General features: G+C 34.9%; 1 long non-coding RNA gene across 1 annotated transcript in view; it reads left to right on the top strand.

The window, feature by feature from the left end:
- Positions 1-16,436, top strand: part of LOC307051763 — a 256,224-nt gene extending 239,788 nt beyond the window's left edge. Inside the window, exon 3 of the long non-coding RNA XR_013810835.1 lies at positions 16,375-16,436. This is a non-coding gene — a long non-coding RNA (uncharacterized lncRNA). The remainder of the gene's footprint in view (positions 1-16,374) is intronic.
- The last annotated feature ends 613 nt before the right edge of the window (positions 16,437-17,049 follow it).

Raw genomic sequence — 17,049 nt, forward strand, 5'->3', positions numbered from 1 at the left:
ATACCAAAACACTATGAGACTGGATTTATTTCACTGTGCCCTTCTAACTAGCCCCAGCTTTCTGCACTACCATAGCACTCAGCAAATTTCCTGTTAGAAAAACCAGCTGTACATTTGGGGCTTCTCTAAGATTTCAATCTGTCATACCAGACAACATGTCCCAAAAGCTCTTCTCGTTTCCAATTTCCCTATTAGGGTCCTTCTGCCTCTAGCTGGGGATCTTCAGTCTCAGCAGGGGGAAAAAAAATCCAGTGGATAATTTCAGTTCACCCAAGGAAAGCTTATCTCCCTCTAGAATTTAATTCATGTAATCTTATTTGGTTCCACAGCTCTACAATGTTTTAAGAAGTATGATTTTTATATTTCACTCATTTCTTTCAGTTGAAATGATTGCTTCAACCTATTACATCTTACTTGGAAGTGGTAATCCCACATTAAATATAATCCTAACTGCTATATTTAAGAACCTGAACAGTATAATCTGTAACTCACCTGTCTGCCTTTTTCTGTTACTGCTCCCTAGCTCACATGCTATGGTACAGCGAAATTGGCTTTTTTAGTGTTTTTTAATAACACACCAAATTTTCTTGCCTCTGAGTCCCTGCTCATGCTGGTCGAAGCATCCTGTGCTTGCTTGAATTCTGTATGTTCTCAGTCTCACTTCAAATACCATTCTTTTATGCAGTCTTTCCTAAATCCTCAATTGGAAATGATCTCTCCCTGCTTTAAAACACTTTACAGTATATTATACCTTCCTTATAAAACAAAATATTTTGTCTTATCTTCTCACTTTTTATTAAAAAAATCATATTATTTCCTTCAGTAGGCAGATTATAAATGCCTTACAAGTAAGGTGTAGGCAAGTCTTTACAAGTAAGGACTGTGCTTGAGTCACTCTATTGGTCCTTAAACATCTTGCAGATAAAAGGTTGAGATGGGACAACTGTTCACCTGACAACTTCTTATTCTGTCATCGCTGTCTCTGCCTCTGTGATAGGCATGGAATAGCCAATTTTGAAATAGCTTTACTGAGGTATAATTGACTTACAATAAACTGTACATATTTGATGTGTACTACTTGACAACTTATGACATAAGTATACACCCATGAAATCATAACCACAATCAAAATACTGAACTGCAAAGTCTCTTCATTCCCCTTTGTAATCTCTCCCTTCCGCCTCCAAACCCACATAACCACTGATTTATTTTCTGTTACTACAGATTAATCTGTGTTTTTCTGAATTTTAAATAAATAGAATCATACAGTGAGTACTCTTTGTTTGGCTTGTTTTCGCAGTGTAATTATTTTGAGATTCATACATGTTGTTCCATGTTGATGGATATTTGGATTGCTTTCATACAGGGATTATTACAAATAAAGCTGTTATGAGCTTTCATGTACAAAACTTCACGTGGACAAACGTTTTCACTTTTTGGGTGAATACCTACAAGTAGAATGGCTGGATCATATGGTAAGTGTGTATTTAACTATTTAAGAAACTGTAAAACTGTTTTCCCAAGTGATTTTATCCTTTTAAATTCCCACCAACAGTTTATGAGATTTCCAGTTTCTCTTTATCCTTGACAACATGTGGTATAGTTAATCTTTTTTATTTTACCTATCCTAATAGGTATGTAGTCATATCTAATTGTAGTTTTAATTTGTGTTTCTCTAGTGTCAAAATACAGTCAGCATTTTTTGTGCGATTATTTGCCGTCTATTCATTTCTTAACAAGGTATACACATACACATACAAATACATAGAACCACTATTAATTAAACCCTTATTAATTCCCTGACCCAATATTGGCCGGATACCCTAATTTAGGAATGTGTATTTGAAATTTACAAAGAGAAACAATCTCTTTGAGTGACTAAGCATGTAAAATGTTACCAAAGGTACTGTGAGCAGCCTTATTTCTTTGTAAGTCTTTGAAGCAAAGGAAGCTAATTTACCAAGAGAGAGAACAAAATACATATTTAGAGAGAGGAAGAGATGGGACAGAGAGACAGAATACTGTTTGGATTCCACATATCTAAATTCCAGTTCTCATCATTCCTGAATCCCAACTGCTTCCTGACATCAGGTCTCAGAGGTACAACTTTCTTCTTGCTGATTTAACCTAGGTCCATCTGTCTTCTGTAATTTGCAACTGAAGTTCCTCAAGCAGTGCTTATTTAATTCATTAAATATCTGTACACTATCAGAAGTAAGTTTTAAAGGTTGAATGACTATTTCAGAGCAGTTCAAATATTTATTCTTTATTAAGGTGCTATATTTGGCAAGTATAATTTCATTGCATGTAAATATACCACAGGTCATTGTTTTCATTTCTAGTTTATAATAATAACCTCTGTATAGTGTTTTCACAGGATTAATGGCTGGATGGGGTTAATGGCTCTCAGCTATGCCATGGGCCACCAGCTCTTCTCAGTTGGCCACTAATCCCCAGGAAATGCCTTGTACCTCAATCATTATGGTTTAATTAGGTCATTAAGAAGCTGCTGGTTAATTGCCACATTACAAGCATCAAGAGATGGGCAGGTGGCTGCAAAGACCAGAAGAATCACAGCATTCACAAAAACAGAATACGTGTGTGTGCGTGTGTGTAAGATATTAGAAAATGTTTCTGTATTTTTACCTGATAATTTTCAATTAAGGATATATTTATATAATTACACTTTTTTTTAATTTTGGGGGCACCGCCCGTGGGGGTTCCACCTCCAAATTCATTGCGGCCTGGCCTTGGATGTGACCCTGAGCCCACAGCCACCCTCTACAAAATATTTTTGAATAAGAAATATAATTATATTAATAAGCCCTGAAGAATATATCAAGTTTCAAATTTTACAAAGAATAATTAGCTAAAGTTTTTTCTAAGTGTGATTTAATATTAGGACATATAATTGGCAAGTTTCAAATCTAGATGTTCTATCAACTAAGCACCTTGTCTTGGTTAAGCCCTTTGTTCTGAATCTCAGCCCTCTCATCCATAAGTTGGAAAAGCTGTACTAAAATTTGGGGTGTTCTGAGATTTTATTTAAATTTTAATTATTGAAAAACATATTAAAGCTAAGAAAAATTTTAGTCTTGCACAAGAAATATGAATTATCTTAGACTTTCACTGAATCCTGTTTATCTTATAACCTCACACTGAGAATTTAAAAATCATAGTTTTCACAAACACCAGTATCAAGAATAAAAAGCATTTTCACTATACAATCTGCATATATTTAAAAGATAACAGGAGAATATTTTGAACAATTTTATGTCAATAATTTTAGCAATTTATATGAAATAAACAAATTCCCTAAGAGATACCAACTATCAAAGCTCTCTTAGGAAAAAAATTGATACCTCTATTAAAGAAATTAAATTTGTGATAAAATTTTTTCTCACAAAGAAAACTCTACAACTAAGTGGCTATACTAAACGTTTAACAAATAAATTATACTTATTCTACACAAGTTTTTCCAAAGCATCTAGACACATGCTCTTATAATCACATTCTTCTGGAAAAGAATATATATATAGGAAAAGAGTCATTAGTTTGAATTTGGTAAATAAGATACTTCAGTTTTGACACCAAGACTCTGAACTTGATGGGAGAAAGGTTTGCAGTTCCTTTCAGAATAAGAGTATTGCAAAATAAAGAGAAATACACAATATCAATATTAAGAAAAACTGCATGAACTTCATGATACAAAATTAGTGCAAAAGGAATATTTAATATTGAATTAATATAATGGATTTACTTTCTCACAATATGACACTACAGGAAAATTATACATGGATTGATATTCCATGTATCATAAATTGTGAGGCCCAAATTAATAAATGAGCAAATGTTTATGGATAAAGATTATTTTTTAAATGTAGTAACTAACATATCTTAAAGTTAATTCAATTAAAAACATTTATTAAAATCTGATAGGTACCGTGAGAATTTATGCTGGGAAAACAGGATGAAATCCAATGAATTTTTAAAATCTAGGTTACTTTCTCTGTCCACATTTTCTGAATGGCACAGTTCATCACATTCTTATTCATTAAACAGTACTGCTTTTTGGTTGTGTACATTACACTTGCAAACATTTGTGCCCACGAGACCGTTACTCTACACACATCTGCAATGCAGATAATAATAATCGACAGTCTCAGGACCAGAGAGAAGACAAATACATTGGAAGGTTTCTGTTAGTTAACATGGACATTAGGGCAAAAGTGTATCTGAATTATAAGCTGTTTAAAACTCAAAGGAGTGAGAGTTCTACATTTTCCCCTAGAGGACAGTTCAGCCTAGACAACAGATCAGCCTAGTTGGAAATCTATGATAACAGAAATTAAAGACCAAAAGAAGGTTGGTATTCAGGGGCAAGGAGGTGTGGGAAATGCCCTACCCTCTTACTAACTTCCTTTCTATATAATGATGCTGATTTGTTTTTGGTCTGTCCTCCACTAGACTGTATTCATTCATTCAGCCAATATATGACAACACTTGTGACAGAATCTGTTCTAAGTCCTGGAATCACAGTGCAGAACAAGACCGAGTAAGTCCTAGCTCTGATGGTGCTTATACTGCAGTGCCGAAGGAGCATAAAATAAACAAACACTTTTAAAGAGGCTGAAGCATAATTTAGCATAATAAAGTAGGAAATTTAGATAACTTAGATTGAGTCATCAGGGAAGACCACTAAGAGGCAGTGCCATTTGAGCTGGGATTGAACGGGCAGAAGCAGCCAGCCTGTGAAGATCCATGGAAGAGAACATCCTGAAGGCAGAAAGAACTGCTGGTCCACAAATAGTGGCAAGGAATGGTTCTGAGGGCGAACAGGCCTGGGACTGCCACAGAGCATTCAAAACTATAGTTCAAGAATGATAAAGGAACTCAGGTACTATTCATTTGAGCTGGCCAAAAAGTTCATTTGGGATTTTCCGCAAGATGGCTCTAGTAGTGCTTCATTGGCTTAAACTTCATTGAAACAATTTTGTTAGATTGTGTCATGACAGCTGTGATATCAGTGTGCATTTAAAAAAAAAACATCAGAATTGGTGAATTTTTGTGTAGCCACCTTAATACTGAAGATGGTAGAAGAAACCCATCATTTTCAGCATATTATGCTTTATTATTTCAAGAAAGGTAAAAACGCAACTGAAACACAAAAAAAGATGTGTGCAGTGTATGGAGAAGGTGCTGTGACTGATCGAATGTGTCAAAAGTGGTTTGTGAAGTTTCATGCTGGAGATTTCTCGCTGGAAGATGCTCCATGGTCGGGTAGACCAGTTGAAGTTAACAGTGATCAAATTGAGATATGAATTGAGAACAATCAATGTTATACCATGCAGGAGATAGCCAACACACTCAAAATATCCAAATCAAGCGTTAAAAATTATTTGCACCAGCTTGGTTATATTAATCACTTAGATGTTTGGGTTCCACATAAGTTAAGCGAAAAAACCTCTTGACCATATTTCCGCATGGGATTCTCCACTGAAACGTAATGAAAATGCTCTGTTTTTAAAACAAATTGTAATGGGCAGTGAAAAGTGGATACTGTACAATAATGTGGAACGGAAGAGATCGTGGGGCAAGAGAAATGAACCACCAACAACCACACCAAAGGCTGGTCTTCATCGAAAGAAGGTGATGTTGTGTAGATGGTGGGGTTGGAAGGGAGTCCTCTATTATGAGCTCCTTCCAGAAAACCAAACAATTAACTCCAGCAAGTACTGCTCCCAGTTAGACCAACTGAAGGCAGCACTCGATGAAAAGCATCCGGAATTAGTCAACAGAAAACGCATAATCTTCCATCAGGATAACGCAAGACTTCATGTTTCTTTGATGACCAGGCAAAAACTGTTACAGCTTGGCTGGGAAGTTCTGATTCATCTGCTGTATTCACCAGACATTGCACCTTCAGATTTCCACTTATTTTGGTCTCTACAAAATTCTCTTAGTGGAAAAAATTTCAATTCCCTGGAAGACTGTAAAAGGCACCTGGAACTATTCTTTGCTCAAAAAGATAACAAGTTTGGGGAAGCTAGAATTATGAAGTTGCCTGAAAAATGGCAGAAGGTAGAGGAACAAAAGGGTGAATACGTTGTTCAATAAAGTTCTTAGTGAAAATGAAACGTGTCTTTTACTTTAAAACCGAAGGAACTTTTTGGCCAATCCAACACATTTCATAAGGGTAAATGCAGTAAAAATAAGCAAAAGATTTGAGCTGTCTCTATTTAATCAGACAGATCCCATTCAGACAAAGCACAATTCTAGGCTAAAGCACATCTTTTGGCACCTGTCTTAAATAAAGTATGTATATTTTCTAATATCCTTAAAAAATCTTAATAATTTAATGATACTCAAATCTGTGTACATCAGAGTATTGAATATGCATCAAAGTTAGACTGAAAAGAAAAAATGTCACATTTTGTGCAGGTAATAGTTTTTCACCAGTATTGCTGAAACTCTTGACTTCAAGTCAGATTTTGGTACACATCTGTTTCCTTGGCAGAGATATACCAAGTATATACCCAGTCTGTTCTCTCCTTTAGTTTTTCAATGATACATTAAAAACAGGATAAAACATCTAAACATCTCTGAAAGTCAACTAGTTGACTTTAACTCCTATGAAAAGGGCGAAATTTAATTTTACTCTGGACAAAGAATCCAATCTGAAAAGCCAAATTTACAGTCATGAGGTTCTTAATATATTAAGCTGGTGTGAGTGGATTAAAGTGCTCCTGCTTATTTATTTGTAAAATGTAGTTAAACAAAACCTACCCTAGCTACGTCAGAGGGCAAAAGGATGGTTAGAAAGTGCTTTGAAAATGTATAATTAGGTACAAATGTGAAGTAATATCCATGTTAACTTCTTATTGGTTGAGAAGTATTCAATACTTGACATTTTCTGTAGAACAGGCACTTACAAGAAGTAGGGCTTAATAAATAATATTACCATGTTTCCCATAAGAATAATAGTTTAAAAAGAATGACTCGGAATTTACCTGCAGAAGAAACTGAGGGTGCAAATGTCCCCAGATGCTGCTGATAGTTATTATGGATGACTGTAGTTCATGTGCTAAACAAACAAATGAAGAAGTAAGTGATGTTCTGCCTAAAGTAGAAATTTGTAGCCAAGTAACAGCTGCAATTTTAAAGAAATAAACTCTTAAAGGAATAGCCAAACAAGACATGCTTTATCTTCATTTTCTCTTCTTTAGAAGGGAGTTTTACTCCTATGCATAATGAATGAGAGTATTTCCTGGCTCAGACTGATTCCATCAGTAAAATTACAATTCAGGTTACATAGGAATTCATCTACATCCTGGGTCTTTAACCAAATTCAGTCCTAGTTCCCTGACTACATTTCTCGAGATTTTCTAATCCTCTGTTGGTGGTGAAAAGCAAAGTTTTATACAGACAGGTCAACTAAGATTAAAGCTAAAAGGAGGAAACAATTTTCATTTTACAAGAGAGCAGAGTTAGGAGAGTATCTTGCAACCTCTCACTCTTATTGTAAGGGGGGGTGTCAGGGTACAGTGAAGGGATAGCAGAAGTAAAGACTATGGGTATCTAACGCCACTCTGTAGGATTTTGGTTCTCAAGGTAGGTTTTGCTTAGTAGTGAAGTAGTGATAATTGACTACTTATTCCTGTAACACAGTTACTGACTGCCCACTATGTGCTAGCCCTGTGACTCTCATTAGGGCCAATTTTGTGCTCACTCCAAGGGACACTCAGCAGTGTTCGTAGACATTTTTTGTTTTTACACTCTGCTCATTACAGCTTTGCTGAGTAGAGGCCAGGAACGCTAGAGGACAGTTCCCCACCCCACCCCCAACAAAGAATTAGCAAGAAACTGTTGTTTGATATTGATATCTGAGATAATTATCAAGCCTTAAATTTCAATAGTGCTGAGGGTTAAGATGCTCTGTGCTAGTCACAGTGCTAGGTTATAATGATGAGCAAAACCAAACATACAAGCATCTTGCTTTCACAACACAATTCATATGGGAAAAAAAATCTTATTCAAATAATAGTCTACAATAATTTTAAAAATATAAACTATGATTACTGCTTTGAAGGGATGATAGATCACCTTATGAAAGCACATACAACAGAGGGATTTGACCTGCTCAGGAAAAAGCAGTTACAGTTTTTTTGTTTTGTTTTTTTTTAAAGAAATCATAGCTAAAGTACCAGAATTTTTTAGTAATCTGTGTTTTCCTAAATTGAGAGAGTCAGGATTTTAATCATGTCAATATTGATCAACTGGCTTTTGAAATATTTTCTTTGGTTACAGTAATAAAATTGTATATAACCAAAACCTTATTTTTTTCTTTGCTATGGCCTGTAGTTCCATATTCCAAATTTAATAGGTAGCAGTAGAAAAAAAGTAGAAAATATTCTTTAGAGATAGGCTGCCTGTTTTTCAGCTATACAGAGGACTTGTCAACACACACACACACACACACAAATGTTTTAAGATTTATGCAGTTGATTTACCCTAGTATTTTTCAGGATCTGTCTTTTTGTCATTCGGTTCTCATACAGAAGACCAGACCAAAAGACATGGTCTTCCGAAAAAGTTGATAGTTTTTGTTTTTGTTTTATAACATGAAGAAATTACTATTCTTTGAGATAATTTAATACATTTTCTCATCTTCCACTCACTTTTTAAGTCCATCTATCTGTTTTTCAGCATTTCTGTTTCTACTGCAACTATTTTAATGCAAGATCCTAAAGTTCAGGTCATATTTAGATGTCATTCTTATTAGTTGTGGACAAAACAAAATCTTTCGTGAATTCTCTTGATGCTTAGCTTTTACTCTACCACAATTTCTTATTTCTTCTACTCCCTAGCCCACTCCTTTCCCCTGTTTCCCTTCTTCATTGTGTTGTTGTGTTGTTTTCTTCCTGCCCTGATATATATTCAACCTATTTTACAAGGTTCAGTTGTCAACATCTTTATTGTTCAGTTCATACAGAGAATGTACTACCCCTGTGATGCATATCATCTCCTTCTTGGGGTACTGGAAACACACAGGCACTGACAGAATCTGTTTAAATATGTGACTATCTAAACAGGTAAATATTTAATATTCAAATCTAGTAATATACAAATAAGCTTGGTTACTGAAGCAATTCAGCTTGAACCTATTCACACATTCCTAGTTCATCATCATCAAAATCTACATCTCCAACCTTTATCACCTTCACCTTCAAGATCTTTGTGGTGTTTCAACATTTCTATCAAAGTCTCAAAACTGACTTTTATAAAGGAAGGAAAAAAAAAGCTTTCCTCTTACTTCTCAGGTGGAGTTATCTCTGTCAATTAGATTCTTATGTCTGCCAAGTCCATCATTCCTACTCCCATCACGACCTCTCCAGTGGCAGTCTTGTTATTTCATACCTGACCAACTGCATCATTCTCCTAAGGGGTGGCTCCTGTCCAAGCACATCACTACATCCTCCTTCCCATAATTTCACACCCTGTTACCAAAGTAACCCAATATTCCCCAAACACCAAGCCAAACACAATAATGCCTTCCTCAAGTTCTTCAATGAATTCTCTTTACTATCATAATAAGGTTCACATACTTTATTCTTTCTCCTACATATGCCCTCCTATAAACCTTCCCCTGAAGTCTTCTTGAAAACATCCTTTTTCAAATTTCCTTTCAATATTCCTTCTGAGAGATTCCTAAAAGACTTTTCTGAATACAGTTCCTTTATGATCACTTCTTTCTCAATATTTATTATGTGTATCATGTACAGTATTTGAGACTTCACTAAACTACCTTATACTGTTAATTGTCTTTGTTCTGTTCTACTCATTTCTTTCAAATTATATTGTAAGATCCTTTGGATGGGGCAATTCCCTGGTGGTCCAGTGGTTAGGACTCAATGCTTTCACTGCTGAGGACCCGGGTTCAATCCCTGGTTGGGGAACTAAGGTCCCACAAGCTACTCGGCATGGCCAAAAAACAAAAAAACAAAAAAACGCCGAAGAGCCTATGGATGGAATGTAGGCCCTTAAACTTCTTTAAACTTTTATTTTTAAACATTTTCTCTTCAACATTTTTAAACATTTTCTCTTCAACATCTAGTGAATGCCCCAAGTCTACTGAACATAGAGAATATTTGGTGATGATGTTAATAATGTGTGCAATTTGTTACAAGAAGAAAAACTGCTGCTCAGTATCATATAATAACACATAGATATAGAGAGAATAAAACAATAATTTTACAATTATTAAAAATATTTTTATTTCTAAATTAATTTACTGAATATTGTTAAGTATCAATACTAAGCAATCTTTACTCAACAGTCTTTAAGGATAACCTCAGTTTGGTATGATCTCTTAGGTTCCCTTTGTTCCTCAGGGAAACAGACTTCATGATGAAGCGGTTTTGAATATAAAAACAGGTTTGTTTCATTTCCTCATAGGAAAAAAAAACTCCATATAACACTTAATGAAAAAGAATAATTTTCAGTAAGTGTTTGCATATTTTCCTATATACTTACTTCTCCCATCAAGTTCTAAAACACAGTAGATATGAGAGATTCATAATTTTGTCACAGCCACATAGCCTATAATTCTGTCAACAGAACTTCTATCCATTCACCATAAAGCCCTGAATATCTAGGATTAGGAAACAACTCATTGACCTAAACCCAGAGATATAAAACCCTTACAAGTACCTAAGCACTTATGATGAGACTGGTTCTTCCATTTCCTCTCTAAGGATGTAGACGTGTGTTTTACGTCCTGAAAATAATAGAATAACTAAGTGTACGCTGCATGGCTACAAGCAGCAGTTACTGGACAAGAGAATAGGACACAAAACCACCTGAGCTGGTTGATTAGTGTGTTGTAGGGAGAGGAGCTGATGGCTGGTTTTCTCTTTCCCTCTGACAGCCAACAGCACATGAACATTATTTGTTAGACTATTCCGACCACACAGTTTTTCACCTTGATTCAAAGAAATGAAAACTGACATTGCTCTCCCCGACATTGACTGGAAGAAATCAATGACAGTAAAAATATTGCTGATTCTAGGGATATGGAACATCAAAGTGATCCTTATTATGAGGCATAAACTTAAAATTATTTTAAAAAGTAACTTACTGAGTGCTTTTTGGAGGAAATTTAAATAGATGGTGCTAAAGTACCCTTAAGAAGTTACAAATAAATCAACAAGGACAAAGTCTACATATCATTATCATTATATCATACATCAAGTTCAATATATGGCAAAGGAAAAATTAAGCATGATACAAAATGACTGTGTAATTGTGACAATATTTATGCCACCAGCTATGAATGCATCATTATGGTCTTTGGATATACCCAATACCAAAACACAGAAGGGAATTCAAATGAAAAGAAAAAAATTAAAAATATATGTATTGGCTTATATTTTAGAGTTTCAGCATTATTTTATGGTTCAATAATAATAAAATTTGCTTTTACTTTGTAATATAAAGTATTTGGTAAATCAAGTCTCTATTCATTCATCATCTTTTCATTACCTCTTTATAAAGAATCCCGATTTACATTACTATGCATTTACTGCTATTTAACTTAGGAGGTTAGATAGTAAGCATCATAAAGACATTAGTGTCTAGCAGCAGTGATAATCAATGATAGATTATACAGATATCATCAAATATCTAAACAGTTTTAGCACATATTATGAGCTTAGTATTTTCTTCATCTATTATTATTTTATTACTTGTCATTTATGATTACTTCATTTCCTCACTTACTATCAATTTTTTTTGATGTGTACTTACAGAGACTGCTACAAAGTTAAGCCTTATCTATGCTTTGGGTCTGCAAGCTTACCTTGTTTCTATAAAATAAATCTGTTCCCATGAAACTGTGAGCACTTTAAGCATGAGAACTTTGTGATCTTAATTTTTTTATTCCTAGAACAGGACTTGGCACCTGGTAGGCAATGGGTTAATGTCTGAGGAATGATCAAATGTGTGTGCTAGAAATTTGAAATAAAAGTTGGCAACCAAGATGTTGTGGTGGGAAATTTAACTTACAAAATTAAATTTGTCAGTCCAGTGTGATTTTCTAAGTATATACTTCTCCTATTTATAACTATAAACTGCTGTTCCAAAAATAAAAATGCAATAATTACTTTAGATGCATATTTTAATGATTTTATGAATCACTGTGATTGTGACAAACATATGTGTTAGAGCATATTTATTAAAATATTTTGTTAGCGAAGGGTATCCACAAAGATCTAGCTACAAAGATGTTCATCATTAAGTTGTTTTTGACAGAGGACAATTCCAAAAATATATAAATGCCAAATAATGGAAACTTGATTTGATAAAATTATGCTTAACTATTAAGACATAAAAATATTGCCATAAATAGTATTTATTATCATGAAAAATGAATATTATACTAGGTAAGAAAGATATGATAAAGCTGTATGCATAATATGACCCCTTACTTAAAAAAATAAAATTTAGATCTATGTCAAATAGGATAGAAGAACAGAAATTCAATGATTATTGGAAGTTTTCTATGGGTAAGGAAATTGTACAATATTTTTATTTTTAACCTTTTGCTCTTTAATGTTCTCTCCAGTGAACCTATAATAAACATGTGTTGCATTTTTTTTTTTTTTTTTGCGGTACGCGGGCCTCTCACTGCTGTGGCCTCTCCAGTTGTGGAGCACAGGCTCCAGACGCGCAGGCTCAGCGGCCATGGCTCACGGGCCCAGCCGCTCCACGGCATGTGGGATCTTCCCCAGACCGGGGCACGAACCCGTGTCCCCTGCATCGGCAGGCGGACTCTCAACCACTGCGCTACCAGGGAAGTCCATGTGTTGCATTTTTTTAAATGTTACTTTTAACTGAGAAAAATGATCACTGGTACAATGAAAAAGGTTTATTTCATGTGATTACATAATTCACCAGAGTGTTTTATACACAATTTTTTAATAATTTGGGACAAAATTAATTTCTAATTTTCTTGCTTACTCTATCCTTTATCACCTTTGACCCAAACTAATTTTGAAGCTGGATATCATATTTTCTAACACTGAGTTCTTCTCACAAACAGTATAAAATTTAATCTGAAAATCAAATAAGTTCAACAAAATATTTTATTTTTGTGCCCAATGTGCTCTAGATACAAAGACAACCAGATGAGTAAGGTACAGACTCCTTCCTTAAAGGCTCATAATTAAGAAGGAATAAGACAAGTGCACTTAAAAGTATGCCAGAAAAAAAACAAGAAAAGAGACATTGGAAAGATATGGTTTTAAATGTGACACTCTAAGGAATTTATAAATGCTTGCCAACAAAACCCTAAAATGCAAAACCACATCAAGGAAATTCGCAAAGCATCAGGAGCCTAATATTATAAAAGATTATATTATAATGACACCTTCAACTTATTTCTTTCAGGATAATTATAAATAAATAAAATGCATCTCATTCTGTTTGTTAGTTTAATGCTTTCCGAAGCTCTACTTCCCTTAAAACCACACTCGTGGCTATTAATGGATTATTCTCATCCAGTGCTATATCAATTAGAGGAACAAATTGGAAAAAGGCAGGATGTAAATCAATCCTTTTTCAAACACAGAGGGCAAGTAGATGAACCAATATACATCCCCTAAAGTCTTAGCAGCAAAATAATTTCTGCCTCTAGGAAGTATATTTGAAAAACACACAACATAGCATCTTTTGTTTGCTTTAGTTTTTGTTTGTTTTTGATAAGATAGTCTGATACATTTGATTAGTATAATTTTAATAACAAATAAAAATTTTGAGAATATAATGGTCACTTCTGAATGGTTATCCACAAAACTAACAATAATTATTCATATAAATAAAACTCAATTCATCAAACTTATGGTAGTTTTGCTACATGACCTTCAGAATACATTATTCTTAGTAACTCCAAAAGAAATATTTAAGTGCAAGCAGCTGAGAAGACCAACCACAGTTGGAAAATATTAAATCTTTTTCTTAGAAAATTAACCTTTTTTTTTTTTTGAGATACCATGAGAGCTCATCAGGAATTTGTCATAGGTTGATGAATATTAATGACTATTTGTTTCTGCCCCACATTGCCCTATTTATCCCAATATTTATATAGAGCAAGTTCTATTTCCTAGTTGTATAATTAGTAATTATCCAGTTGGACAAAGACCAGAGCTAGCTCAATGTTGTATTCATCACCTAGAGCACTGCTGGCCTTCAGTCAGTAAAATATTCATAACAATAAAAGCTTCTGCAAGCAAAGCTAGAGGAAGCACAAGGGGATAGGAGCAATCACTCACTCCAACACCAGCAACTTCACCCTGATCAGAAAAGGTCATCCACAAGACAAGAAGACAGAATTCCTCATCCTGTTCAGACTCTGGAGTTAGCTATACTACATTATGACAGTTTGTAGTGAATCAACAGTAAGGTCTAAAAATCCTCCAGGAAATGAACTGAGACCGTTTAACATCAGACCTCTCTAAGTGCTATATTTTAATGATTATTGTTTGTTTGCTTGTTTTTAGAAACAAAGTTAGATTCTAAGTTGGTCTGCAGATGTTACCCTGGCCTCTTAAATTTGCACCACCCTCCATCACTCTCAGACCAGCAAAGGGATGAAGATTAGTGGTCATTATGTAAAAACTTAAAAAAACAGGTTCCACACAGAACCTCATTTCCAGCCTGGCTCTTATATCATGTGTTCTAGGGTTGCCTTGTAACAACATATGGGAAAGACATCAAATGTTCCCAAACAACCTTGGCAATACCGTAACTATCAAATTTCTAGCATAATATCAAGGGCTGTATTTGGCAACCATTAAATAAATGAGTAGTTTTGGCAGGATCAACAATTCTATGCTCTCTTTCTTTACAACAAAACAAAACAAAAAGTCCAAGGACTTCTTTATACAGTTTCAATTCATATACTATAAAGTACCCTTTCCTGTAACTGAACTGTCATTTTTTTCCATTTATTTTCTTAATGTTGTCCTTGTTATTTTCTATTGCTATCTTTCAAGATGATAAATGCAAAACAGAAGGCTTGCACTAATTCCTGTACTATTGTTGTCCTTCACTCACGATAATTCAACATGTCAATACCTTGCATCTTAAAAGCTGAATTCATTCCACTTTTTGCCTCCTAATTTGTTACAATTCCTATGGAAGCATAATGTGACAACAAAACTCTAGCTCTGAAACCCCAAAGTATGTTAATTAAATAATGCTGCAGGGAGGTAAAAGATTGTTCTTAAGGATTAACTGATTCAAGTTTTAGTGATCAACAGACATAAAGGAGTTATAATCCCTCATGGACAACACCCATATACACAAGAAACCTGGCATTAATGGAATATACCAAATATAAATGAGAAAAAAAATCTGACCTAGCAATTGGATAATATTTACACAAAATATACACTGATGGTAGTGAAAATGAATTGTTCCTAAATATTGGATATTTCACACAGTGAGTATTCTTATGCTTGAACTATCTCGCATACTGAATATGAAACTATATCTTGGGTATTAAAATGATCAGACTGAGGAAGCTGTCCCTAGGGTATGGCAAACTGGCATTGCTATCTAGGTCCCATCTTTCGTGTAGCCCCACATGCTGTTACAGGCTCTGGGCAGCTGCTGTGCAGAGACCAAGCAGGCAACATGGAGGGGAAAGGTAGTCTCTCCACCATCTGGTGATAAAAGACCCGTGGGGGGCTCATATTAGGTCACAAGCTTATCTGCCACCATATGACAGGATCTTGGCCAAACACCCTTTCTCTGTTTCTCACAGTCCTCTTGAGGCATAGCATGTGGGGTGTGTGGGTATATCCCTACACATGCATATTTGGCCTTTTCCAATCTGTTCTCAACAAAGCAGACAGAATCATCTTTATAGAACGTAAATCAGATCCAGTCACACCACTGCTTTCTCACCGCACTTAGGACAAAATCCAAACTCCTTGGTTACAAGACCCTGCCTAATCTGGTTTCTACCCAGTATCAGTTTCTTTTTAGGTCACTTTCCCTTTGGTTTCTTAAGCACCAATGCCTCTGGCCTCCTTTCTGTTTCTTGAATAAGCCAAGATTTTTCCTCACTTTTGAGACTTTGCACTCTCTTCCCTATGCCTAGAAACTGTTTCCCCAGTTTTGGGTATGCCTCTTACTTCCCATTCTTCAGGTCTTGACTCAGAAGTCACCTCCTCAGGGTGGCCTTCTAGGTCCACACTCCCTGAAACACTCTTCTGAGTTATTTGCCATCATTCTATATGTTTCTTATGTGCATATAATAATCTATAATTATTTGCTTTTAACAATTGTGGGGACGTTTCCTTGTCTTTTCAGATGTTCCCACTAGAATGAAGCTTCATGAGGGTTACAGCCACTCACCTTTTCTTTACTGTTATATCCTCAATTCCTGGCCCATAATGGCGTGTCAGTAAACATTTGTTGTTGAATAAATACATGAACAAATAACTGGCTGAGTTGACTTAATGGGAATTGGGGACCAGTAGTCTTTGGATATAATTCACTCCAATCATAAATTTTTAAAATATAATTTATTGCAAATTCCACTTTCAACCAAGGGATGGTCTATCAAAATAATCAGCTTTTCTCTTTTATATTTATCTTTCCTAGAATTTATATACCCTAGTTAAGGAAGGAAAAATTTATTACGTTGAGCACCTATACATTAACTGTTATACAGCTCACCCACCCTGTACGGAGGTATGTTATAGATATGGACACAGAATTCAAGAAATGTTAAAAATCTAGCTGCTTCTACAAATAATTTACCTACTACTAATTTATCACCATAAAGATCAGATACAAACTCAAGTTTATTTAACTCCTTGGGCTGACTTTATTGTCAAGGGTAAATAACATCAGGCAGAATCTGGGGAAAAACTTATATCAACTTAAAAACTTCTTGCTATGTGGATTAAAAAAAGGCATGCGATGACACTAATAAGTATAGTCAAATAAACAATGAGAGACAAAACCACTGGGCACTTTATA

Source organism: Hyperoodon ampullatus (genome assembly GCF_949752795.1).
Source record: "Hyperoodon ampullatus genome assembly, chromosome: 4".
Lineage (NCBI taxonomy): Eukaryota > Metazoa > Chordata > Mammalia > Artiodactyla > Ziphiidae > Hyperoodon > Hyperoodon ampullatus.